This window comes from Gavialis gangeticus, unplaced genomic scaffold (genome assembly GCF_001723915.1).
Source record: "Gavialis gangeticus isolate Ggan-Ray unplaced genomic scaffold, GavGan_comp1, whole genome shotgun sequence".
Taxonomy (NCBI): domain Eukaryota; kingdom Metazoa; phylum Chordata; order Crocodylia; family Gavialidae; genus Gavialis; species Gavialis gangeticus.
Window position 1 is genome coordinate 193765074 of NW_017728992.1, and position 25216 is coordinate 193790289.

The following is a 25216-nucleotide window of genomic DNA, read 5'->3' on the forward strand; positions in this document are numbered from 1 at the left end:
GCCAGTACACTTTTTTCTTTGCCCTCAGGCCAGCCTAGATATCCGCACTCAGCCAATGCAACATCCCTATAACACCTGCACGATGAAATACTTGCTAGCAGATACAGGTTCCTGGAACTTGACCTTTTCTAGCTTCTACATCTGCACAATCCTCTTAGCACTGGCAGCAGTCTCTGGTTGCCTGGATCAGGGTTTAATGCCCTTGTTTGCTGGGATGGGTGTGGTTCTTGCACTTCAATGGATGCCATTATATTTAAACTCAGATTATCTTGATTGTCATGTGCTTTGAAGTTTCCAGTGAGGATGAGTCTATCAAAACACTCAGTTGAATCTACTTCTGCCCTGACTGTGAGTGCACTTGGATAGGGGGTCAGTACAGGCTGAAGGAGGTAACCAACTGTGTGAGCAATGTGAGCTCTTCCTTTGGTATTTGCACACAGCCAATGTAGATACTTACTGAGAGATTAAGCAGGGTGGGGAGGGATGTGAAGTGCTCATTGTGGGGGGGTTCCCTCCATCTCCACTTTGCTTCCTCTCTAATCCTTAGGAGTTCTCCTCCGCACCGTGTGTCTGATGCAGTTTATTAAAGCAGCCGATTCTGGCCTGTAGTGTTGGGACTGGACAGTTGTTTGTTAAACCCAGAGGTCACTTCATAGAACATTTACATTGGCAAAGATAAAGGTGTTTCCTTTCAGCCCATGCAGCAAGACAAAAGTGACAGCTGTGCATCAGGAAGCAAGATAAGATGAGACAGTGTCCTGTCCTCTCCAGTTCCTATGGCAGTTTGCACTCTGTTCTGGGGACGTCCTGTCCAATTTATTGTTTAGAATAACCATCTCAGGCATGTTTGCTTTCGAGTCTTATCTCTATGGCATTTATTTATTTTCACTACCTCTGGGGATTTTTTTGGAGGGGGGATATCCATTTCTATACACCAGGAGAAGGGAGCTCCTTTCTAAGTGGCATTCCTTTTTTTAAAACTTAGATTAAGGGAAAAACAGAACAAAGAAGGACCGAAATGAAAGACTCCATGGAGTGTATGTGTATATCAGTCCATTAACCTGCTGCACTTATTTTGCCCCCCGTTCATGGACACCCTCACAGCAGACAGACTGCCTCAGAATTTAAAGGTATATGTAACATCTCCTTTCTCCAGGGGTGGCTGTGAAGCCCCCAGAGGCACCTTTTTTAAAAAAAAAAACAAAAACTTTTTCTACCCTGCTTGCTCTCTTTCTCTCTGGGCCATCACCTCTTTTCTCTCCTGCCATGCCTTGATGTAAATGGTTATTTATATAAGGGAGGCTGCCCCAGGGCTTCCCAAACCTGACTTCTGGCACATGACCACCATGTATCTGTGATGATCACTGCCTTAAGGGCCAATTGTGTGGCTCCATCCTTCCTTACACCATGCCCCCTGCCTTGCAGGTGTTATCACTTGATGTCACTTGTTCTTAGTCTAACACACTTGGCCCTTCATCCAGGACTCTGGATCCCATGTCCCATTCTCAGGCCTTCTCTGGGCTTCTGGACCCTTCTGGTCCCACTTTCTGCCCTCTCTGGGCCTGGATCCTCTGGTATTACCCACATTGTGCTCCTCTCCATGCTTCTGGACCTTTCTGGTCCTACTCTGTCTCATCTCCTCTTGTCCTCAGGCTTATTCTTTCCAAAGCCTATTTATCCTGGGCTCTGGCCCTGCTCCCAGGCTTATAACTGTGTTTTCCCTGTCGCAGGCTCTGGCCTTGCTCTCAGGTCTCTGGCCCTAATCCTGGGCTCTCATCTTGCTTCCAGGACTCTAACCATGTTTGCCCTGTCCTGGGATCTGGCCTGGCCCCCAGGCCTCCAGCTCAGTCTCACCATTCCTGGGCTACCCTGGGCCTTCTTGCTGGTCCCACCATCAGCTTCTCTCTAGGCTATTACGCTCAGCCCCTCTCTCTGGGCTCCAGATACCTCACTAGGTCCCACACACTCAGCTTCTCTCTAGGCTTCCTGGACCCCTCACTAGGTCCCTCATCCTTGGCCCTTCTCTGTTGGCTCACTTTGACCACTTAACAGGTCCCTACACTCAGCCCTTCTCTCTGGGCTCACCTGGACCCCTCCCTATACTCAACCTTGCTTTGTGGACTCCAAACCCCTCACTGGGTCCCCAGGAACATCCTCCACCCCTTAGTTCCTTCCCAAATCTCTAGCCTGCTACAAGTGTTACTCTCCGTGCTGGCCTTCAGGAGCTGCAGCCCTCCTGTGCCCCCAGGATCTTCATGATGGCTTCACTCAGTGTCCCATCTAAACCCAGACCTCCTCCTCGGTCAGCCGATTCCACAATTGGTCCTGGCCTCACCTGCAGGCATGGCCCCTAATTGCTTTTCTACCACACTTGCAGCCTGCCCCAGCCACAGCCTGCCTGCCCTTAAAGTAGCAGGAGCCTGAAGCCTTCTGCTAGAGTGTTGCAGGACCCTAAAGTGCCTGCTCCTTTAAGAGCAGAAATTGCCTAGGGAGAAGGCTCTAGGCAGAAACCCCACAGGTGCAGGATACTCTGGCAGCAGGCTAACAAGGGAATTAGCCTGCACCAGCTGACGGGAAGAAGGCAGGGCCCTGGGCACATATAAACCCCAGGGATGAGGCCAGCGGGGGTTAGTTCTCTAGCAGCAGCCAGGGGAAGGAGTCTGCAGAGAAGAATTGCCCGGAGACGCTGTGGCCTCCTGATATGCTGCCTATAGGACTAATGGGGCTCCAGGAGCTCACCAGGTACCCTGGGCTACAAGGCACTTAATGCTGCGGGGGAAGTTTGACTCTTTCAAAGGGACAGAGCACACCCTGAACTGCTTGTATTATGTTATAGCCCAGGGGCTTATATTTTGGTTGTTTTTTATAAACCGGTGGACCGGACTGAGGCTACTGGGGAGGAGGAGGTCTCATTGAGGCTACGCTATAGTGTGGAGACCTCAGCATCAGCAGTTGCAGCATCAGTGTGGGTGCAGAGACAGGGCTTTGGAGAGCCCAGTGATGAAGGAGAGGCTGAGCTATAGCAAGGCCTCAGAGGGACAATGTTTAAATACCATCTGCAAGGCTTGGGGTGTGGTAAAGGGGCAGTTTGGTAGCCATGCATTTACCCCATAAGGCTAAGGGTGTCTTGTGAGGCATCCATTTTCAGCAAGACCCAAAAAGGGGTCCGAGAACCCACAGGGTTCAGTGGGGTCCATTAGGACTGTGTCCAAACATAAACTCAAGGGCAGCCTCCCTATTTATTATAATTACCAGCAAGACATGACAGGCAAGGAAAAGGGTGCCCGATGGGGCAAGATTGGCATGGCCACGGAGCCCTAGAGGCATCATGGCCATCCCTGGGGACCCCATGCCATGACATACAATATAATGCAGAGAAAAGCAGCATGCATGCAAATATATTCCATAGCTTTCCCATACATTTGAACTTTCCTATGTAGAGTTAAAACAAAAAAGGAAATCAGTGAGATTGGTGGCTATTAAAGATGCATTAAAGATGCTGGCCTAATGGCATTAGAGAATACAACTAGATACATAATTTGTGGTACACAGACCTCTCTCCACAGAACAGATATAGGCTGGCTTCCCTGGAAACCCATTTGGATAGTCTGTATGTCCCTTCCTCTGTGCTTGTGGTGGTCTTTTTATCATATGCATAGGATTGCCGTTAGGAGGCCTGAGCATATGACCAGGACACCTATCCCCAAGTCATTTCATAGGCGCCACCAGACTGGTGGCAGAGGGCAGTAACTTTGGCAGTACTATAGTACATTTGAAGAAGTATCCTAGGATAAAACACTTTACAGATACTCTTTACAATAGCACTTAAGTGACTCAGCAGCCTATGGGATGGATTTGCTTAAAGATGTGGAAAAGCACCTAGTGGGATTCTGAAAAGAGCCTGAATGGATTAGGCATCAAACACCCACTGATTTCCCATGTTTTTTTTAAAAACCCTGCAAGGGCTTTTCTGCATCTTTAGGCATCTAAATACCCTTGTCGGTATGGCCCCAAGTGCCGTTTTCCAAATGATTCAACCCATTTCAGTGGCCCAGCCACTAGGCACCCAGTCAGATATTGATACGGCGCCTTTAAGAACCAAGTGCCAAAATGAGCAGTCAAGAGTAATAAATTCCTATTAGTCCTACAGACAATCCCTAATCTCTGAACAGACCAAACTTCTTCACTCCACTGTTACTGGCTTAAACAAAGGTTCCTTTGTCATATGATATAAAGTGAGTGAGCTCAGCCTTGCTTTTCATAGGCTGCTAAAGCCCAGCTTTCCACATGGTGCAGCACGCTGTACAGGCAAGTATCAGAGTGACTGCAAGACGTTCACGGACGCTAGGTTTTATTGCCACAGAAAGAGTTTAGATCCACAGAGACCACCACAACAATGGACAGTTTCCAGCTGTGTCTGAGGTTATGAATAAGGCGGCTGGGGGATTAAAAATGGCCTCAACCCTGAGCTGAGCGAGGAATTGGCAGCGATGTGCTGGTCTGATGAATTTGACCCATTTTTTCCCCCCTTCTGACTGCAAACAAACCACGAATATTCTTGCATTTCCTCACTATTTGCAATAACTGCAGTGACTCTTCTGTGAATGACTGTGGATCCTCATGATGGGCAAAACCCGCCCTTTATATGTAGGGGCCAATGCAAAGTATCTGTTTAATTCCAGCTAAGCTAGAGAAGTTCAGGCAGCACTTGGGGTCCCTCAGGCTTTGGGCTGGCTCCTTGCACACGATTGAGTTTCATCCATTCTGAGGAGCCAAAGTTTGCAGGCAAGTCGACGGCTCCAAAGGGATTTCTGAGCTCATGCCTGGAAAAATGAAGGCAGGATACACTGCTTTGAATCAGCTGCTAGAGTCGCATAGTGCTCATGGATTTCTTTGTGAAGATGGCAAGTCGTTCGTGGGCCCAGGCCCAGGTGGGGCTGGCACTGGAAACCAAAAACCCATCCTACTGTGGGGATCCCCAATTGCTCTGCAGCAATGGAAGCGATGGCACTAGTGCCATGTCTGCATGGCACAGCGCCCTGCTGTGCAGAGCTCGGCGGGCTAGCTTTTGGTCGGCTCTCTCAGGAATCAGGAGCGGTCCAGCCTCATTAACGCACTGCTCTGCCTAGGCCCTGCGAAGCAGTATGCCAACAGTAGCAATATAACCTCAATATCAGAGCTAGCTCTCTACAAGGCCCTGCTTCATGGTATATATGCAAACACAGCTAAACTCCCTATCCAAGATGCATAAAGGGCCCTGACAACTTGAGCTTCTGGGGGCCTGTTTTGCTAATGGGATTAATAAACCTGGAGAGTCAAAGAGGCACAGCAGCAGGCTTCTTTGTGAACAGCACTAAACATTTAAACAAGGATTGGGATTTTGAGACTGGAGACCTCAACCTTTGCATTCCCGTGGCAATCACCACTATTACAACTTTTAATCTTCTTTTATTAAAGATACAGAAGAAGAAAGAAAAAATGGTTAAATCATTGGAAACGTTTGCTACTGGGTAAGGCCTTCATTTTAACAACATGTCTTATTCCTTTCCTCTCTAGATAGAGAGTGTTTAAAAGGAACCCCTTGTTTGACAGTTTGTTGGGTGGTATCAAAGTTGGGATTGATAATCTCTTCCGAGCAAAAAGCAGAAGTTGGTTGAAATGGGCTGAGACCACAGTGGTTGCTGCAGCTGTAAAAGTCCAACTCTGTTTTCCTGAAGATGAACATACACAAAAGGAGGGGGAAAAGTGGGGAAAATGCAGCTTCTGGCTCTGACTTTTGCTGTAGGGGAAAACACAGGTCCAGCAAATGGTCTTAGCACACATGCTAAGACCAGGTAAGTTCAAACCAACTTCAAGCTCTTTAGGGCCCCATTTTAACTTCACAGATTCACTGTGGTATGGTGAAAGGAAGAGTCCTGGCTGGCTAAGTCATACTCTGAAAAAACAACAGGTGAAAGGAGGCAGATAAAGAAGGAGATGAAATAAGGTGGTGAATGAAAAAGACATGTGAAGGGGGGAGAGACAAGAGAAATATCTCACACAGCAGGTGCTGTTTAGGACCAAGTTAAAATCAGAGGAAATTGTGCTGTCCTTTCCCAGGCTGAAAAGGATTAGAGCCGGTTGTAACATTTTCCGGTAGAACATCCTTCTACCGGAAAATGCTGATTCCTGGAATCACAGGAATGTACAAATTTGGATGAAACCTTCATCCAGAAAAGTTTATCAGCATGGGATATCTGTTCATAATTGGAGAAACCTATCCCAGAAGAGCTGATGGGCTGGTGGTGAGAGCACTCAGTGAGGATGTGGGAGACTGAGGCTGAGCATGGCAGCTTAGCATGCTGAGAAGGTAAGTGATTTGCTGGAGGGCAAATCTGCAGCAGACATGAGCCCCTGGATCACCAGTCCACTGGAGCATCCTTTCTTCGTAGGCAATTCCTTGGCTGAGTTGCCAGCATGGCTTCTGGCCATGTGGAGGTGCAACTATGAGTTGGGTTTAACAACCAAGAATGATTCATTGCCATAGTAAGATCTGGGGGCCAAGTTCTGCTAAGGGCACATCGCTCCATTACATGCTATGGATGATCTGAGGGTGTGAATGCCAGCACACCAAATCCTGCCTGTGGGTGATAAAAGAAAAGGGACAGAGCATATTGTGTGACTTAGACCTATTGCTTCCTCTCCCTGCTGAAACGTGACAAAAAGGGAGAACACAAGACACGGCTTTGTACAAGAGACAACACTGCTTCTCCCTCCCTTGGAAGACATGGGGCCAGTTCTCTGCAGAATGGGCAGAGCCTCCAAAACGTGAGTTGGGTCCACACCCCTGGGAAAATAGACAGGAGACCTAAACCATCTCAGGTTTAATGTCTGTGTTTCTTTGACACTGGTGCACTCTGAGCACAGTGACTGGTGTTGCTGTTGCTGGCTGTAGCACAGCTACTTGGAGTCAGGAGCCACAGCGGGTGCAACGAGAGAGCTTTAGGCATCGGTGGTTGTTGAGAAGAACATGCCACGTACCATAGCTGCTCCCTGGCTCTGCATCTGTGACAGGATGGGCCCCAAGGGCATCCATGAAGCTCCCCTGGGGACCACACTAATCCTGCCCTTACTCCAGGTCAGTGCTCCCTCTAAGCTGTGTGGCGTGCACGGCTGCACAGGAGTGCCGGGCAGCGTGGCACCTGCATAGCCGCACAAGCTGCACAGCTTAGAGGGACCGCTGCTCTGGGTCCTCCATATACCTCTCTTCCTATCTCACCTGTCACATCTGGATGTTCTTCAGATATCATTTGGGAGGGTTTTCACCAGTGTCTAACCAATTTCACCAAACTCTCCTGGTCTCTGGGCCCTCTGCCCACTCACCAAAACTTCACAGCTCTCCACAGGTGTCTCTCACGGCCAGGTGGACCTACCTGTGCCTGGCTGACACTACAGTGGGCCAGTGGTCACCCCCTGTGGCCCTACTGGTCCTGATTACACCTTGGGTCTCTTTATCATGGTATCCAGCCTCCTGCATAGCCATCCCTATACCTTGCAGGTGTCACTCTGTTATCATCTGCCTTCCTATGGGATTCAGCCCTCTTGGCCTTAGCCCACCAGTTATTCTGGCTGTAGGCCTCTAGCATAGGTCCACTTACTCTGGCCAGGCTTCTCAGCCTGTTCTGTGTTGGGGCTCAGGCTCGGGCCCTTCCAGTTGCAGCCTGCCCCATCTCCTTCACTCTCACACCCCTGCCCCTGGCAGGGCTCACAACTTGGCATGCCCCTCATTCTTACCACCCATACAGACATCACCCCACCCTCCAGTTTTAAATCTAAAACAGAAATACAAGCAACTGCTTCAAGCCAAGACCCTCAAAGCTGCCCTCTGGGTCACCAGACAGCTGCTGAAGTCCCCACTCACTGGGTTTCTTACCCCAGGGAGTGCCTGACCTCGCCTGCAGTGTTTGTTCCTTGCCAGCCTGCGCTGCCCAGAGCTTTTCTTGCAAAGTTCAGGGCTGCACTGGCCCTTCTGCCTCAGGAACTCAGGATTATATCCCCTGAACTCCTCCTTTTTTGGTTTGGTGAACTCCCGACTGGCCCCAGGTATGTTGTCTCAGCTTCAAGATCACCTATTGCTGCTTCTCCAGCTAAGCTGCAGTTGTTCCCTTGCTGCTTTCCCAAGGCTACTGTCCTATTGCTAGGTAGCTAGCCATGCAGGAAACACTTCCAACCTATAGGTCCCTGTCTACCTCCTCTCCTGCGGCTAGCCCAGGTTCAGCTGCCTTCACCCACCTGTGGACATACCTGCTGTGGATTTTCTTAAACTAACAGGCGCCTCTGGATCCTTGATAGCACATCCCTCTAGCATTGCATGTTTGTAATGATGGCATCCTTCATGGATCTTCAGTAGGGATTGAACTAAAGACCTTCAGTGCCCCAGAAATGGGTTCCTAGTACTCAAGCTCAAAGAGTGCCCTCATAACCTGGTGGTCATAGTAAACTCTTCTTGCCTACATGCATCACCCACAGGAGGGAGAAGGCGGGCATAAAGCCCATCCCCTAATCAAACAGATAGAAACGTAGGCGGTGTATGCATGTGCCGGGGCAGTTTTGATTTGACCCCTGATGTGACTGGGTATCCCAAGGTGTGGTGGTTGGTGTGGTTCTTCCTATTATCAGCTTCAGGAAGCAAATGCAATTGCAAGACCTCTAGGTGCCAGGGAAGCAAATAATGGCCTACTTGCCCAGTACAAGCTGTGGATGCCCTGCAGCGGTGTTACACCCATGTAGTTCTACCCCTGTTTTTTTCCTGGGCTTGTTCTACATGGTGTACCAGTAATTTATAACAGCATAGAGCTTCATATGCGCTCCTCCTTTGCTGCTTCAGCTTAAAGCCTGATTACACTAGTGTAAATTTGCTGTAGGTCCAGGCCCCGAGCTCAGAACTTTACCTAGTTGTTAAAACCCCCACTGCCTGCGTCTTCTCTTTTCCACTCGTTTTACTTTCCCCCATTGTCATACCTCCCTGGTTTAACCTTATCCAGTCTCTCATTAAAATGGCACGGCCATTCCTGCTGATGGCACAGCAGACAATTTTTGAAACACCACCATGTTATCCCTAATTAGGGGTTCGTTAGAGCATACCGGTTCTTATGGTATCCAATACTTTTGTTCTCTGCCTTCAAAATGCTGCAGCAGCTGCCCTTTAGCAAACTTCTTTTCCTGCTCCATGTGGCTTGTTTAGTCTACAGTTGAGCAGCTGGTGAAGGATTCAAGGAGCAGAAGGTGATGAATGAGCCATAGCAATTTACAAGGGTACAATTCCATCTTGGTGTTCGAAGTACATCACGTGGCGCTTGAGTGATCACTTTGTGTTTTCATTCTCTCTCTTTCTCTCTTCACATGAACCCTGGGAAAGAATATAAAGTATTAAAAGCACAAATTGTGGACTTCCGTAAGTGGTTAATGAGTGAGTTCAAGTATGTGGCAGTATTCCCTTATTTACACATCACCCATGTAAGGGTGAGAAGAGGATTATCAGTTATGTCATGGTTGATTTATGGTTCCAGTCTAATTACATTCATGTCCTAGTCTGCAGTTTCAAGCCAGCACCAAATGGAGTCACAGAGTCACAGAGCAGTCCTGCAGAGGTCATGGAGGCATCACCCCTACCCAAACCATCCCATACAAACCATAATCTAAATGCTATATAAGGCTAATGCCAAACATAACACAACACAGACCTTACCCCTAACCTGCCACAGGTAAAGCAGGGGAACCATGGTGGCCAATGTCCTGCTTCCATAAAATGTTGCCAATATATGATCAAGAGATCCAAGTAGAGGACCATGTCCCCCACTACAGAGGAAGGCAAAAACCCCCACAGTCTGAACCCATGGGACCATGAGATAAAATAATTTTCTGACCCCAAATATGGTGATCAGTCTGATTCTTTGTGGAGGGGCAAGACCCTCTATTCAGGAATCTCCAGCTCTGCTCCCAGCAGGAGCATTGACACACTCTAGTCAAAGTCCCCAGCTTTGGCTGCAGCCAACACCCAATGCCTCTGAGAAGACTTAAAAACAACCTGACACATGTAACTGGGGGCAGGGAGGGGGAAGGGAAGATGGGTCAGCAGGCGTAACCAGCAAAGCTCAAGAGTACTGGAAATACCCATGGTATTTCCATAGGCACAGCTATGTCTAGATAATCCCTGAGGAGTGGCTGTCCATCCTCTTCTTGAACACTTTCAGTGATGGAGAGTCCATGACTACCCTAGGTAGTCTATTCTACTACCTCGCTATTCTAACAGTGAGGACATTTTTCCAGATATCCCATCTAAACTTACTTTGCTGCAACTTCAGGCCATTGGTCTGTGTCCTCCTCTCTGCAGTGAGAGAGAAAAGGTGGTTTCCCTCTTCTTTATGACAGCCTTTCAAGTATTTGAGCACCTTTTCCACATGCTGAACATGCCTAGCTCCTTCAGCCTCTCCTCATATGACTTGCTTTCCAAGCCCTTGATCATCTTTGTTGCCTGCCTCTGGACCCTCTAACTTCTCCACATGTTTTTTTTAAATGTGGAGCCCAGAACTGTATACAATACTTCAGATGAGGCCTAACCAGTGCCGAATAGAGTGGCATTATCACCTCCTGTATCTTGCACCTAATGCTTCTATAGATGCATCTCAAAACTGCATTTGCCTTTTGTGCAGCTGCATCACACTGCAGACTTATGCTGAGCCTGTGATCTACCAAGACTCCCAAGTCCTTTTCTATAAAACTGCCACTCAGTCCCGTGTCACTCACTGTATGTTTGTGGTTTGGATTATTCCTTCCGAGGTGCAGCACCTTGCATTTGTCCACACTAAACTTTAATTTGTCCGCATTAAACTTCCATTGCAAGGGACCAGCCAAACTCCAGCAAGGCAGAAATGGACACACAAGATATAACCGACACCAACTGACTTGAATCCACATCTTCTACCTCCTTGGAGAACACTCGCACAAGTTATAGGGCACTCTTGGATGTGTTAGCCTCATTCTTTTCTTTTAAAGATAGACATGGAATAATCAATATCTATTGAGCCAGAGTGTAGTGGGTTTGGGGTTCTTGCTTAGTGCAAATAGTCCATAAGCACAGTTCATAAAAGGGCAACTCACAGTCCTGGGGTCTCTTCCCAGCCCCTGAGAAGCTGCTGTTGGCTTCGTGCTGCTCCCTTAGCACAGCAGTGCAGTCTTCCTTCTTTCATGTGAGTTTCCTGTTGTGGTCTCCGGGCTGCTTCCTCCAGTCCTGCAGCCCTGGATCTTTTGCCAGACCCTAGGAGAGTCCTTGGCCCAGTGTTGCAGCCACCAGCCAAGTACCCTCACACTCTCTCTGCCTGACCCAAACTCCCTTCCCTAGGAGCCTTTGGCTTCCTGTGTCCAGCCACTAATCTGTGTCAGCTGCTCAGTCCTCCAAGACAGCCTGCAATCAGGCTTTCCTGCTCACAGCTGGGCTGTAGTCCCTGCCCACCTGCAGGATCCTACAGCCAGGCATGTGCAGACTGCAGCAGGCTTCTGCCAGCCAGCCTACTACACAGGCAGAAAGAGAGGGAAAGTGAGAATACGATAAGCATAAGAAAGAATGATGTTATACCTAGTGTTCCGCATTCTCAGTTTGTACTGATTTTCACTGATAAATTCCCTGATTTTGTTTTTGAAGTCATTCATTTTTACTGATTGTGACAGGGTGGCCAAGACGCCCTGCCATAGTAAAGTAAAGAAATGAAACTTACTGGAGGATGCTGAAGAAACCACCCTGAGCCGTGGAGGGAAAGACGCCATGCTCTGACTAATTAAAGGAACCAGCTGGGGCCACGGCAATTCAAAAGCTGCTGTGGCAAGCCCAGCTCATGGAGTTCGAGGCAGGATGGAGAAAAATGGTGTGCAGACAGAAAAGAGAAAAACTGCGCTGAAAAAGAAAAAGGACAACAGCTGTGTCTAGAACACAGCAAATCAGACACTGCAATGAGGGACACCGTGGGGGAGAAAGGGAATTTAAAGGGATGCCAAGGGAGTGTCGAGGGTTGGCCCAGAGAAAAGGAGAGCAAGGTGAAGATAGAGAAGGCACTGAGAGAAGACAAGAAGAGGAACCAACCCTGGTCTTGGATGAAAGCTGACTTACCTGAGGAGAGCCGGGGAAGTGATGGAGAAGGCCACTCTATCAGTGGGTCCAGTCCCGAGGGGTGAAGAGAACTGCTTTGGGACCCTAGAAGGAAGATGAGATGCAGATGAGATTACACCTCCAGGAGCGGTGAGTCCATCCCAACCCTGAAGGTAAGGGCGGGATTAGAACGGAGAGGTCTTGGGACCCATGAAGGGAAGAATGGGGCAAGCAGCCAACTTAGCAGGAGACCCCAGCTGGGGGGTTCACGGGACTAAGACCAGACTCTCCGTCTAGTAGGCAAACAACAACAAGCCTGGAACATCTGGTGTGGTTAGGGCAGGGTATGGGGATGTTGGAGCCCTGTGAAGATAAGCAGATCTTCTGAACCTTTAACTGAGTTTTTGTCTCCTAAAGTGTTTGGTACCTCTCCAACCAGCAAAGGCGTGGCAGGATAATTTTAAAGGACAGAACACAACCGTTACAACAGAATCACAGCTTGGCTCCAAGCAGACCGACCCTGCACCGTAACACCAATTTACACTCATTTTTCAGTTCAAATCCATGTTAAATGGCACGAGTGGGGAAAGGCCCATTCCCCACTCATGCCAGGTAACAGGGATTTGAACTGAAAAATGGGTGGTGCTGGTAAGCTAAAAGTGCCACTCTGGTGGTTACCTGATACACAGGTTTCTGGCCAGATGTGGGGGTGGGATGCAGTGGCGGTGGCCACATGTGGAGCAAGGGGCGGGGTGGGGTGGTGGTGGCCACATGGAGGCTCGAGGAGGGTGACTGGAGCTGCTACCTGAGGGCACAGAGCTCCTGGCTCTGACCCTGGGTGGGGTGGGATGGGCCATGGGAATTGCTCCCAGGGCAGGAGGGTCCAAGCTTCATCCCAGCGGCTGTGGCTTTGGCTCTGCTCCAGGTGCTGGGAGCTGCAAGCCCTGCTGTGGGGGGGCAGGTTGGAGCATCTGGCTCCACTCCCTGCACTGGGGGCTGCACCCAGCTGCTCTGCACAGGCCTGCGAGGCTGGAGCCTCTGCCTGGGGGTTCGGGGCTCCCAGCTGTGACCCTGGGTGGGGTGGGAGGTGCCAGTGCTGGGGTTGGGTCCCCCCCTGCCACATCCAGCCCTGCGCCATTCCCCCCTCACCTCAAAGACTAGGGCAGCCTGGCAGCAGGCTGCTGCAGCAGGGGGGAGGGGCATGAATGCAGCCAGGAAAGAAAGGCAGGGTGTAGCACCATGTGCTTCCTGCACGTGCCCTCCAGGAAGAGCCTGGCACAGGCTCCCCCAGTTCACAACCCTCCCAGGGGATGTGTAGCAACAAGAGCTGCACCCCCTTGCCCTGCACCCCATGCCCACTGACAGCTCCCCCCACTTTGCTCCCTGCTGCAGCCCCAGGAGTGGCCGACAGGCTACGTCATGTCTGTCCCCCCACCACCTCTCCTAGTCCCAGCCTTACTCCCTCCCTCCCTCCCTCACTGCTGATTTTCCCCCGATTTAAACGGATTTTTTCCTTTTCTTCCTTTTATGCTGATTTCATCCCAGTTTATATGTTTCAAAGATAAACCCCCAAAAATTCATGGATTTTTCTTTTTTTTTTTTAATAAACATTGAGAATGCAGAACACTATTTATACCCTAGTAATTTGGGCACTCACCTGGGAGCAAGGACACCTGGCTTCCTGTTCTTTCTCTTATGTATTTTACACAAAGTAGAACAACTTCAACAGCGAAGGCTGTGTGCACCTAATGCCCTATTCCTCAGTAGACAGGCCATTCTCTGGGGACGTGGGTTGAAGCCCCCAGAGACTGAGAATGGAATTGAACCTGACCCTCCAACCCCTTGCATGAGAGTGCTGCCCAGTGGGCTAACGGGTAAATGAAAACCTCCTTTCTAATTTTGTGAATCTACCAATATATTTTTGTTGATTTAAACTCTCTGGACAATTTGACCAGAATCTGACAATGGTCTGGGGACAAATGAAACTGTAGTTTGCGGCAAATAAATTACTCTCTAGTCAAAAAGAAAAGAAGTCTAGCTGAATTTCCATCCTTGCTACGGGAGTTCATTTATTTTCTGTGCACGTGCATTTCACACTGGTTTTTGGCTCAAGTTTTTGATGTTAGTTCAAGAACTGAAGTTTCATAGGAGAAAAGAAGTAAAAGAAAGTGATGAGTGACAGTGGAGCACTTGAGCCAGGCAGGGAGCTTTGGCTAAGAACAGGTGCTAACTCAGGGGAGAGGGTGGCCCTGCTTTGCAGAGCAGAGAGGGTGTTGGGAATTGGTGCCTGAGACCTTTCCACATCTTGGGTCACATTTTCAAAAGCACCTAAGTCATTCAGGAGGCAATGGCCCTTGTTTAGACCCTTAAGTGCTCACCCCTTCTGAAAACAGGACATAGGCTTTTAAATCACCTTTAGCAGTGGGGGGCAACCTTTTTGGCAGGCATGCCACAAAATAAGCTCCATGCTCTCCCCAAGTGCCACTCTGATCCCCTTCCCCTGCCTGATCCACTGCTCTGTTTTCTGTTCCCTGCCTTGGGCTCCCTGCTCAATCTGCTGCTCTGCTTTCTGCTGTATTTACCACTGTGCTGCCTGTCCCCTCCCCAGTCTGCCACGTGCTACACACAGGGGCTGCTTCTGCTACTTGTGACACCTGTTCTGCACGTTGGTCACACCTGGTCTAGAGCAAAATTGTTCTAGGTAGTCAGACATATATTTCATGGTGTAGTAGCCCTCGTTTCACTGATCTACAGGAGCTTTATTAGTGTAACCCTAATTGCAGTTAGACAGAGCTATCAGCCCTGGTGGAAATAACCCCAGTACTGAGCATGAGTAAAATTCACTGCTGCACACTGCAGCCTATGGAAGCATTAATTCCATCTAGGGTAGAGATTTGCATTGGGGGAGCCATGCCAGCTCCTATTAGTCTTTGAGATCAGGGCTAATTCCCATCCTCGACAAAGACTCTAAGTATCCTAACCTTGAAGAATCAAAACCGGGCACTGAAGGGAAAGAAAACAGGTGACAGCCAAACAGACTCAGACTTCAAAGCTGTGTGATGAAACCTGCCAAAACCCACAGAAGCAGAGTGTTTTGTACAGCCCCAGAATAATTCCCCTGTGGAAATCAGTCAAAATGCAAGAAGAGTCAACAAGAGCATCTGCAAAGAGGAACAAAGAAAACTTACTCTGATATTTCTTTAAAGAAGAACATCACAGGAGAACTTCTGACGCTTGTTAAAGTCGCAGAGTCCTATCGGCTTTCCAATTTACAGAAGCACAGTGACATAAATGTTACAGGAGAGATACAGCCAAACCTTTGAGTTTTAATGGCTACATTCATCAGAGAAATGAGAAGGAGAGCAGTCCCCCCCACGAAAAAGCCCCTTTTTATTTGTATATATTTAACAGTGCTGAAGGGATGAGAAATGTTGACTTTCAAGCTTGGATGCATAAAACCAAGGATTAAGTTTGTATTTTGTTAGGGCTATTTTTTTTTTTAAGAAAATTATTTTGCACTGAGTGTGTATTTCACTCTCTGCTTCTTGGGCTTTATCAAAGGATATTACATCCCTGAAAATCAAAAGCTTAAAAAAAGGCCCCTGGAAACCAAACTAAACATTTCCAGGCTCCCATCAGTTACAAATCCTGTTTGGAGCAACACTTTGCTGCAACTTTCTTGGGCTCATTTGGGCTGACTTTAGCTTTGAGATCCCGCCTGCCGATGGGTTTCTGCTGCGTTCTGAATTCCTCTCACCTGGACTCCAAAGTTTCAAGACTTTTAATTCCTGTCTTGCCATCATTTGCTTCAGTTACATGTAGAGATGAGGGGCCAGATCTTCAGGAGCACACAGAGCACGTGGGAGATGGGCAAGGATGCTGTATGCCACCTTCCTGGCCTCAGTCCTGCGTTAGCGAACCTGGGGCAAGTGACCTCAGAGCATCTATGGCCAGGTCTGCACTGTAGCCACAGCCTTCCCCTGCTGAGACATTCCCAAGCACGCCCTGCCCACATGTCCCCTGCTGTTGCTCTCAAGACTTCAGTCTCCAATGTATTTGACCATGGCAGCTGGGGCAGCCCCAGTGCAGCCTTGCTGTTGTATGTCTGGATTTGGAGCATGTTTGTGAGAGTAATGTGCTGGGGAGCAGAGCTGCTGCCATGGTGCAAATGTGCAGGTGTCTCCAAAAAGCTGTTTGAGTGGCATGGACCCACCCCTGACCCATGCCCTGCACTGGGGACTAGAATAGGACTGATGGGATCCTGGCTGCTTGCAGTCGAAGGATTCCCATCACCTTAGTGCGCTGGTTCTCAACCTGCTTGCCATAGCGGGCCGCACTTGCAGCTCTCAGTGTGTTATGTGGGCCCCACCCACACACCTTACTTCCTGCGTATCCATTTAACAAATGTTTTAACAGGTTGTCACAGTGTGCTGATTGGGGCACGTGCAACCTGTGAGTTGCGGGCTGAGGACCACTGCCCTAGTGGCACCCCCAGGGAGGTGGTTACTTCATCTTCCCTGACTCCTTTGCATGGTGTGGCCAAGGCTGGGTTGTTTATCTGGGGACAGGCATGGCCCAGGACCTTTTCAGCGTGTTGGAACAACGGATGACGTTTGCTACTATGAATTTGTAAGCAACAGCATGGCGGTGACTCATCGGGGAGTTGGATGGCTCTGTCTTTTAGGCTCAGCTACCTAGCACTGGTTGCTTGGTAAAATCCTATCTTGTACTCTCTCTTCTCTTTTGATCGGAGGTTCTCTCTGCTTCCCACCCCCCTTCATAGCAACCCACTTGTTTCCAGCATCTTAAAGCCAATGGATGTGCATACAAGATAAGCCATTTTCCGATCTGAGCAGGCACACATGACATTCTAACAAGCATTAATCAAAGACAACACAGTAAGGTTTTGTACCCTAATTAAACGTAGCATTACACTAATGCTTCTTTCCAGCTTCTTTACTTGCTTCAGAGCTGAGTCATCAGTTGATTCATTGGTTGCTGTTGCTTCTGGCTGCTTCTCCCTGATTTGTGGCCAGATCATCTCCTGAGTCTGGGAGCTGCTTTTCTGAATGCCCGTTCTGAATAGCTCCTCAGCAGGGGTCCTACACGGAGGACGGGGAACCTGAGTCACTTAGGAGAAAGACAGTTCTCATAGACTATGTCGGCCTCTCCACGATAGGACAGAGAAGATGATGAGAAGCCTGTTCCCCAGCCAGACTTACTGTGCAAAAGTTAAAGTGCAAACCCTCCGTGGACTGTCTTGTGGTGCAGTACTAACGGGAAAGGAAGGGACACAGCAGGAGGGGAAGGCCCTCTGTCTGGTTGTGGGTCCAGTCGGTGGACATGATGGCAGCATTTGGGCTGCTCCAAGCTGGCACCAGGGAGCAAGTGAATTAACAGCAGAAGCTGGTGTATGCAAGGAGGGAAGTGTAAGCCACGTGGACCAGCCCCCGTGACCTATAACACACATGGGCCGGTTGCACCCGAGGACCTGGCTTGGAATCACAGCGTGAGCTGTTGTCCGCTTCTGGTAGCTGACACACGAAAGCTGGTGTTGTGTGCTGGTGTTGTAAGGAATCACAACCCCCCACCCCACACGTGATTCTCCTTTCCAGGCCAAGCCCTGTGCTTTCAAATCGTGCTGCTGGCTGTCACCAATGAAATCCAGGTCACAAATCACAGGCCCTGCCACAATCAGCCTCTCGCTACTAATGGATGAGGTGGCTGTGTACTTCATCACTTCTTCACACCTTCAGCAGTGCAGTGGGTTTGCATTTTGCTTATTGATACAGCTCCAGAAGAGACAAAATTGCAAGCCCGGGAGCTCACCAATCCTCCTCCTCTGTTGGGCAGCCTTTAATGCTGCTGTGGCATCTTGGAGTGAACATGGAGCCCTAAATGTTTAGAGGCTTAGTACATGTTGGGAAGAGTAAAGAAAGAGCCACATAGCAAAGGGTGTGCCTGGAAGCAGGGTGATATAGCTAGGAGTTCTGCTGGGGCTGAATTAGGCTGCACTGCCATCAGAAAAGCAGCACCACCCCACATATGCCCTATATACCATAAAATAATAGAGAACCATAGAAATATAGAGGAGTAGGGGTGGAAGGGACCTCCAGAGGTCATCTAATCCAACCCCCTGCCTAAGGAGGATCCTCCCTATCCAAACCACTCTGTACAAATTCAGAAACTAAACTCTTTATAAGACTATGATTACATTAACCCTGACACAACACAAGATCTAATACCCTAACCTGCCAGAGGTAAAGCAGGGGAACCATGGCAGTGAGCATCCTACTTCTATAAAAGGTCATTAATATATGCTTGAGAAATCCCAGGCAGAGGGCCGTGCCCCCTGCTTCAGAGGAAAGCAAAACTTCCCACGGTATGGCAACGTAGTATCTGCAGGCACAAACCGCGATGCCGATGCTACTACGTGGTAGGGTTGGAAATGACCCGTGCGCTGCTGAGACTGTGCAACAATGGTAGTTACTGCTCAGTTATTTAGTACTTGAGTTATTTAATAAATGCTAAAGCAAGTACTAAGTCGGGGACATGAGTAGATGACTATACTAATCTGATCATGGGGTAAAATCCCTTCCTGACCCCAAATACAGTGATCAGTCTGACCGTGAGCAGAGCAGCAGCATCCTCTAGCCAGGAACCCAGACCCCAGTCAAAAACCCCAGCTGTTGCTGCAGCTAACACCTACGCTTCCGACGAAGGCTTAAAAACACCTTGCCACATAGCGGAAAGAGAGAGAGGGAGCAACCGGCAAAGTCCAGAAGCCTGAGAAATACCCGTTGCAGAACATAGGCATAGCTACGCTGGGCCCACCCCTGACCAGTGGCTGTCCAACCTCTTCTTGTCCATCTCCAGTGATGGAGAGTCCACAACGTCCCTTGGTGTCTATTCCACTGCCTCGCTGTTCTCACAGCGGAGAAGATTTACACATAGGTGTCATGCTTAGAAAGGACAGGGCTTACGGCTGGCCTTTGGGTGCAGTTACAAGGTGCGAGAACTGCCCTGTTTCACAAACTGGCTCATAAGCCAAATCTAGATCCTCGTGTAGATTCACCAGGAGGTTTTTCTCATTCACAGTGGAATTTCAGTCAGAACCAACATGCCCGATAGATTTACGAAAGGGTTCAAACAAAAAAGTAATCAGAACAAGACCATTAGAAATAACTGAAGCAATGAGAGAGCCCCCCAAAGCCCACTGGTTTTAGTGGTAACAAGTAACTTTGAGGAACCAAGGTCACAAGCAGAGTCACATGCTGCTGTGAGTTGAACCTCTGTAAAACAGCTGGGTCTTCACTGATTTCAGTGGGAGCCTGTGCACCACGTTGGCTTTTTCTAGCTAAAGATAATCTCTAGGTTTATTTCACTCTCACAAGATACCACGATGATTCCCATTACTATTGTGCATGTAACGCTTTTAACACTCATAATTGGTTATTGTGTGCTATTCCTAGCAAAAAACCGCTAGAGGGCACCTGATTGACAAATCGTGTCAGAACAGGGAAAATGGCGATTTTAGCTGTGTGCAGCGGTGGTCAGGGTGGCATGATTTCTGCCCCGACGGCGAGGGTTATACCTTTCACAAGCAGTGGTGGCGTAGAGCAGAGGTTCCCAACCCTCGGGCCATGGCCGGAAAAGGTTGGCTGCCGGATCAAAAGTCCAGAAGAGACCGACATCCTGTGGACTGTCATGTTGCGGACCATCAGCCAACCCTTTTTTATACTGAGTCTTTTATACTGAGTATACAAAGGGTTGGCTGCCAGTCCTCAGTATGCCAGTCACTTCCTGACTGCGGTATGCTGGTCCACAGTTTGCTGGTCCGCAGTCACTCCCGGTCCGCAGTTTGCTGGTCTGTGATCTATAAAGGTTGGGAACTGCCAGCATAAAGTTGTGCCCCCCCCCACTGTCAGCACTTACACATCACCTGTGAAACCAGCTATGAACAGTATGAAATGAAAGGACTGAAGTCACTGGCATAATGTTGATTTATACCGGGTGAGGAATGGGATCCATGTGTAGTGAAACTTCCAGATCCCTTGGGACTCCCCATGACTTCTGAGGAGCTTGTATTTTCTATTTGAGGATAGGTTAACAATCAAGATAGCTTCCGTCACAACATTTTAGCTTGTCAGCTTTTGATGAGAGTTGTTATGTGGAGGCACCAAAGTGCTCCATGAAGACTGAAAATACATTATAACCAAATGCTTTTGAATTTTGCAGTGAGTTTGTTTCACTTCCGTCCTATATCAGGAACATCATCCTGGAACATGAGCAGTTTAGCTAATATTCAAGGTGCTTTAATTTGATACGCGGGCCTGAATGTTGCCTTCTCACCTACATAATACAGTTGTAGTTGAACACTGTGCTTTGGAAACGTTCTTGATTTCATGACTTGGGAGCGTCTTTAATTATAGCAGATCCGACTATTAATGGTGAGTTCTCAGTTAGTCCAAACACCTCCTCCCCTCTGATGCATTTCATCAAGACCACAGGACTCTTGAGTGGTTATCCCTGATAAAAGCCCTGCCAAAAACAGTAAGAATATTGTGCGTGGTACTGAGAGACTTGTACTTGTTCAGGTAGACTCCCAGGGCCATCACTAGGAGTTTTGCCTAACATGGCAAGAAATACCAGCTGCAGCCCAAAGTCAATGGAGTAAGTAAAATGAGAGGGTGCACCAACACATGCGCTTTACTTGCAGGGTAGACCTTTCTTTTTGCCTCTATTCCTTCATCTATACCATGGTATTTAGAGTTACAAGTTATAGTCTTTAGGAGGCACAAGTCAAAAAGCAACATCTGCAAGTTGAAATCCCAGTGGGAGCTGAGGCAGCAGTCACACTACAGAAGGGAAGCAATGAACCCCGGCCATACGTCTCTGTGCGCCACAGCCCAAGGTCAGGCATATGGGGCTGGCTGTGCTAACTGAACATTGGAGTCAGGTTGAAAAGTATTTAAGACTGTAGAGACTCATATGTGCTTTTTCAGAAAACAAATCCTGCTTGAGCTCAAAGCATTTATTTTTAAATCTAAGCATTCTGCATTTGAAAAGACCTCGACACGCTTCCAAGTGAGCAGTTTGTAATTACAGTGCGGTGGTGTATAATGCCTCTGTTGCAAATTTATTTCCTCCCATATTTCTTGCAAGTGTTGCTGATGCAAAATGAATGGAGCAAATCATTCATATGAAAACAAATGGAATGGAAAACCCAGCAGTAATAAGGCTGCAATGAGGTGTTCTGTGTCTGTCTTTTTTTTTTTTTTTTTTTTTTTTTTTTTTTTTTTTTTTTAACTCTGTTGGCATTTAAAGGCTAATTTCTAAAAGATCACGGCTCTATTATATGCTGCAGCAAGGCAAAGTTAGCACTTGTACTGACAGGCCAATTTGTCCCTACCTGAAGTAATATACTTAGCGTTAGATTTTTAAAGGTATTTAGGAACAAAACTCCCATTGAAATCTCTTTAAAAACCTGGCCCTTGTCTCTATTCAGGGACTAAAGGGAATTTTGGCCATCAGACTTATTCTGTAGCATCATCCCAATGCAAGATTTCTTTTATTAGTTGCAAGCACTATGGGCAATGTATGCAGAATTGCATTGTTAAGGCAGCAAGGATTTCAATGAGAAAATAAGGGGTCAGTATGAAACCACACAAAGACAAGTCACAGTGTAAGGCAGGGGCAGGCAAAATCCAGCCTGCAAGCCTAATCTGGCCTGCCAGGCCATTCTTACCAGCCAGTGGGGCCTCTCTGAAATTTAGAAAATTCTTACTGGACAGTGGCTGCCTGTCTAAAATCTGATGAGGCACCAGCAGTGAGAGAAGCCAGCAGCAGGACCCAGCAGCACCAGCAGCAGCAAGACCTGCCCCACCCCAGCCCTCTACCTCTATCCCTAGCACCCAGCCAGAAGCTTCAGCCTACCAGAGGCTTCTGGCCTGGGCCCTTGTGGCTGTTCCCTGCCTCTGTCCATCCAAAAGTGGAAACCCAGACAAGAAAAGGTGGACGGGGAGGACCGCCAGTGATCACCCAGCTCCATTCTGGCTTTGTGCCTCCATGTGCCACTCCCAGCTAGATTGCCAGGAACATCACATGGAGGCACAGAGACAGCCCAGCCTGGTGGTGTGAGATTTCTTGTGGCTCCTGGCACTCTAATGTGACACCAGGCCATGGCTGGGACCCATAGCCTCCCCCTGTGGGTCCCAGCCACGCAGCCGAGAACTGTGTGCTGCTGGAGCCAGCCTGGCCTGTCCCAGACCAGCCCAGCAGCACATGGTTAACAGCTGCATGGCCAGGACTGCAGGATGCAGCAGGAGCCAGGCAGAAACTGTGGGGGCTGAGCTAGGCTGGCTCCATGCCACACCATGTGGTCCCGGCTATGAAGCCAGAAACCACAGGGGCCAGGGGGGCTAGGCTGGCTCTGGCAGCACATGGTTTCTGGCTGCATGGTCGAGACTGCAGGATGCAGCAGGAGCCAACCCAGCTCGGTCCAGCCCCTGCAGTTCCCAGCTGGCTCCTGCTGCATCCTGCAGTCCTGACCATGCAGCCGGGAACTGCATGGAACAGCATAGAGCCAGCCTGGCCCATCCTGGTCCCCTACTGCAGCTGGAACCGTGTTGTGCTGGGCCAGCTTGGGCTGGTCCTGTGCCGTGCCATATGGGTCTCGGCCTTGCAGTTGGAAACTATGTGCTGCAGCTGAGATGGGACGGGCAGGGCTGGCTACTCACCTCCCACCATATCACCAACACACACCCACACTTCCCACACCCCCCACACATACTCCCACCCCCCACCCTACCATACCCACACCCACATTCTCCCACATACCCCTGCCCCAACCACATACTCCACACCCCTCTACACCCACCTCCACCCTCCCCCACACACTCTACTCACCATACACACACCCCACATACACCCTCTATACCCCACCATACCCACTCCCCAACCACACAGTCCCCACATACACCATCTTACTCCCTCCCCACCCCCACACACAATATACAAGACTAAGACTGCATTTTATGCTATTATGCAATTGCCTCTAGGTACATTATGGAAACGCACCTAACTCAGGACAAAATATTCTTTAAAATAAAATTAAAATAAGTTATAGTAGATGTTTGAGTTTTTTTAGTATATGATTTTTTTTCTCCAATTTCAAGATGGCAACTCCCCCTACCCCTCCAAAAGGAATACTTCTGGGGTAAGGGGGTGTGTGGGCATGACTTCTGGTGGCAAAGGTCAGGGGTTAGGGGTGGGACTTCTGGCCCCAAGATGGTGGCCGGGGGTAAACCAACTGTGAGGGGGCAGGGCTACCCAAGCAGCCCTCGACAGCTCACCAAAACTCATTAGGTGGCCCTCCAGCCAAAATAATTGTCCACCACTGGTGTAAGAGAAGTGGTAGAGGTGTAAGCACCGGGCCACAGTTGAAATGTGTCAGATTTCAAGCATTTCTATCTTGTCACAGATTAAGTTTAATGACTTAAGGCCAGATCCTGCAAGTACGGCACCCATTATTATGTAAGTAATTAAGAATAATAATAATTCTGAGCTGACTCAGCTCCCACAGGATTTCATTCTGACATCACCAATTTCCTTGTAATTAAATAGAAAATAATTTTTTTGGCTTCAGGGAAATCACGCCAGTGAAAAACTGGCATACATGAGACTGAGACTATAGCTAGCATACACAGAAATGTCTGCTCCATGAGAAATTTTAATATTCTGAAGTTAGGTTTTGCTCCAATTTAGAACAAAACATTCAAAAAAATATTCCAGAAAAACACAAATTCTGAAAAAAGAAATATTTCTAAAATTTCAACAAGTGGTGCTTCAGAAACACAACATCCACTGTGGTGAAACTGTCAGGAATGTCAATTATGGTCTGCTGCTGTGGCTGGCTCTGAGTCCTCTCTGTGAACTGACTGCCTTGAGCCTGGGGATCTCATGGCCTCAGATTCTGAGGTCAGCTGACTTCCAGGGCTGCCTGCCTGGGTGTCTGACCAGTTAAGTTTGGTGTCACTAACTCAGTGCACTGTCGGTGGAAAGTCTACTCCTGGAGCTGCAAACCCTGGAAGCCTGAGAGACCCAGCTCACACTGGAGTTCTCACAGCTTCCACGTACGCCATAGTGCAGCTGGCAACTGAGCCCATGTTTCAGGTGGGATGCTTACAGCTTCCAGTCTCCTAGCTGTGGATCTGGGAGTTGAGGCCTGGTTAGAGCCAGGGTCCCCCGTGATAGTTCTGAACTGAGAAGCCTGGAGAAGCCTGATGGGTCCCAAACTTCCAACCATGCAGCAAGGGGTCTGCATGTCTTGGGAACCATGCTGGTTTTATCCTGGTATCTCTGGACTTCCAGGCTAGGGACAAACATTCAAAACGCCTGAACTGATTCAATCTTTGCAGGTTAGTCTAATCTGGCTAGGTTGAACTGATCTGTAAACACACAGACATCCTCTCTGGACTGAAAAAATGCAGGCACATGCCTGCAGTGGCTCAGGCTAGAAGCCGGGGTATGCTAGAGCAGACCTCCCTTCCCTTCTACAGAGCTGAGCTGAGCTGAGGGGGGGGGGCATGGCCGGGCCCAGGCAGGATGATCTGATTAGGGAGGTCTGCCTGCAGTTGCCCAGCCTTTTCCCAGCTCACTGATCAAGGGGCAGGAGTGTTGCCAGCCCCCAGCCCCAGGCTAGCAAGGTGGGTGGGGTGTGTGCAGTGCATGCATCTGCTGATGATATGGAGCTTTCCAATCTCCCTCTCCCTGCTTCTTTATACTGTCTGCAGCAAACTGACAGGTGAGCAAGCCAGCAGAGGGCTGATAACAGTGTTTATCACCCCACCAGCAAAACAATAGCCTCTCTCATTAGTTCAAGCTCTTCTAAAACAGCTTTTTTCAGGGAAGGAAGGAGGGGCCTTGCCAGCTAACCTGTTGATTAGCTCCAAAAAGCATTATGTGCAAACTGTCCAGTCTGCCTGTCCCAGTGAAATTGGAGACACACACAGACACTTCTCAGCATTAGCTAGTATACCACAGGCCTAGAGTCCATGGGGCTGGGGTCCATACTATAGGAGATGGGTGGGAGGG

At 48.8% G+C, this 25216-nt stretch overlaps 1 long non-coding RNA gene across 1 annotated transcript in view; it reads right to left on the reverse strand.

Annotated features, from left to right (window-relative positions):
- Positions 1-9386, reverse strand: part of LOC109299933 — a 13205-nt gene extending 3819 nt beyond the window's left edge. Inside the window, exon 1 of the long non-coding RNA XR_002098061.1 lies at positions 9124-9386. This is a non-coding gene — a long non-coding RNA (uncharacterized LOC109299933). The remainder of the gene's footprint in view (positions 1-9123) is intronic.
- Positions 9387-25216: the final 15830 nt, after the last annotated feature.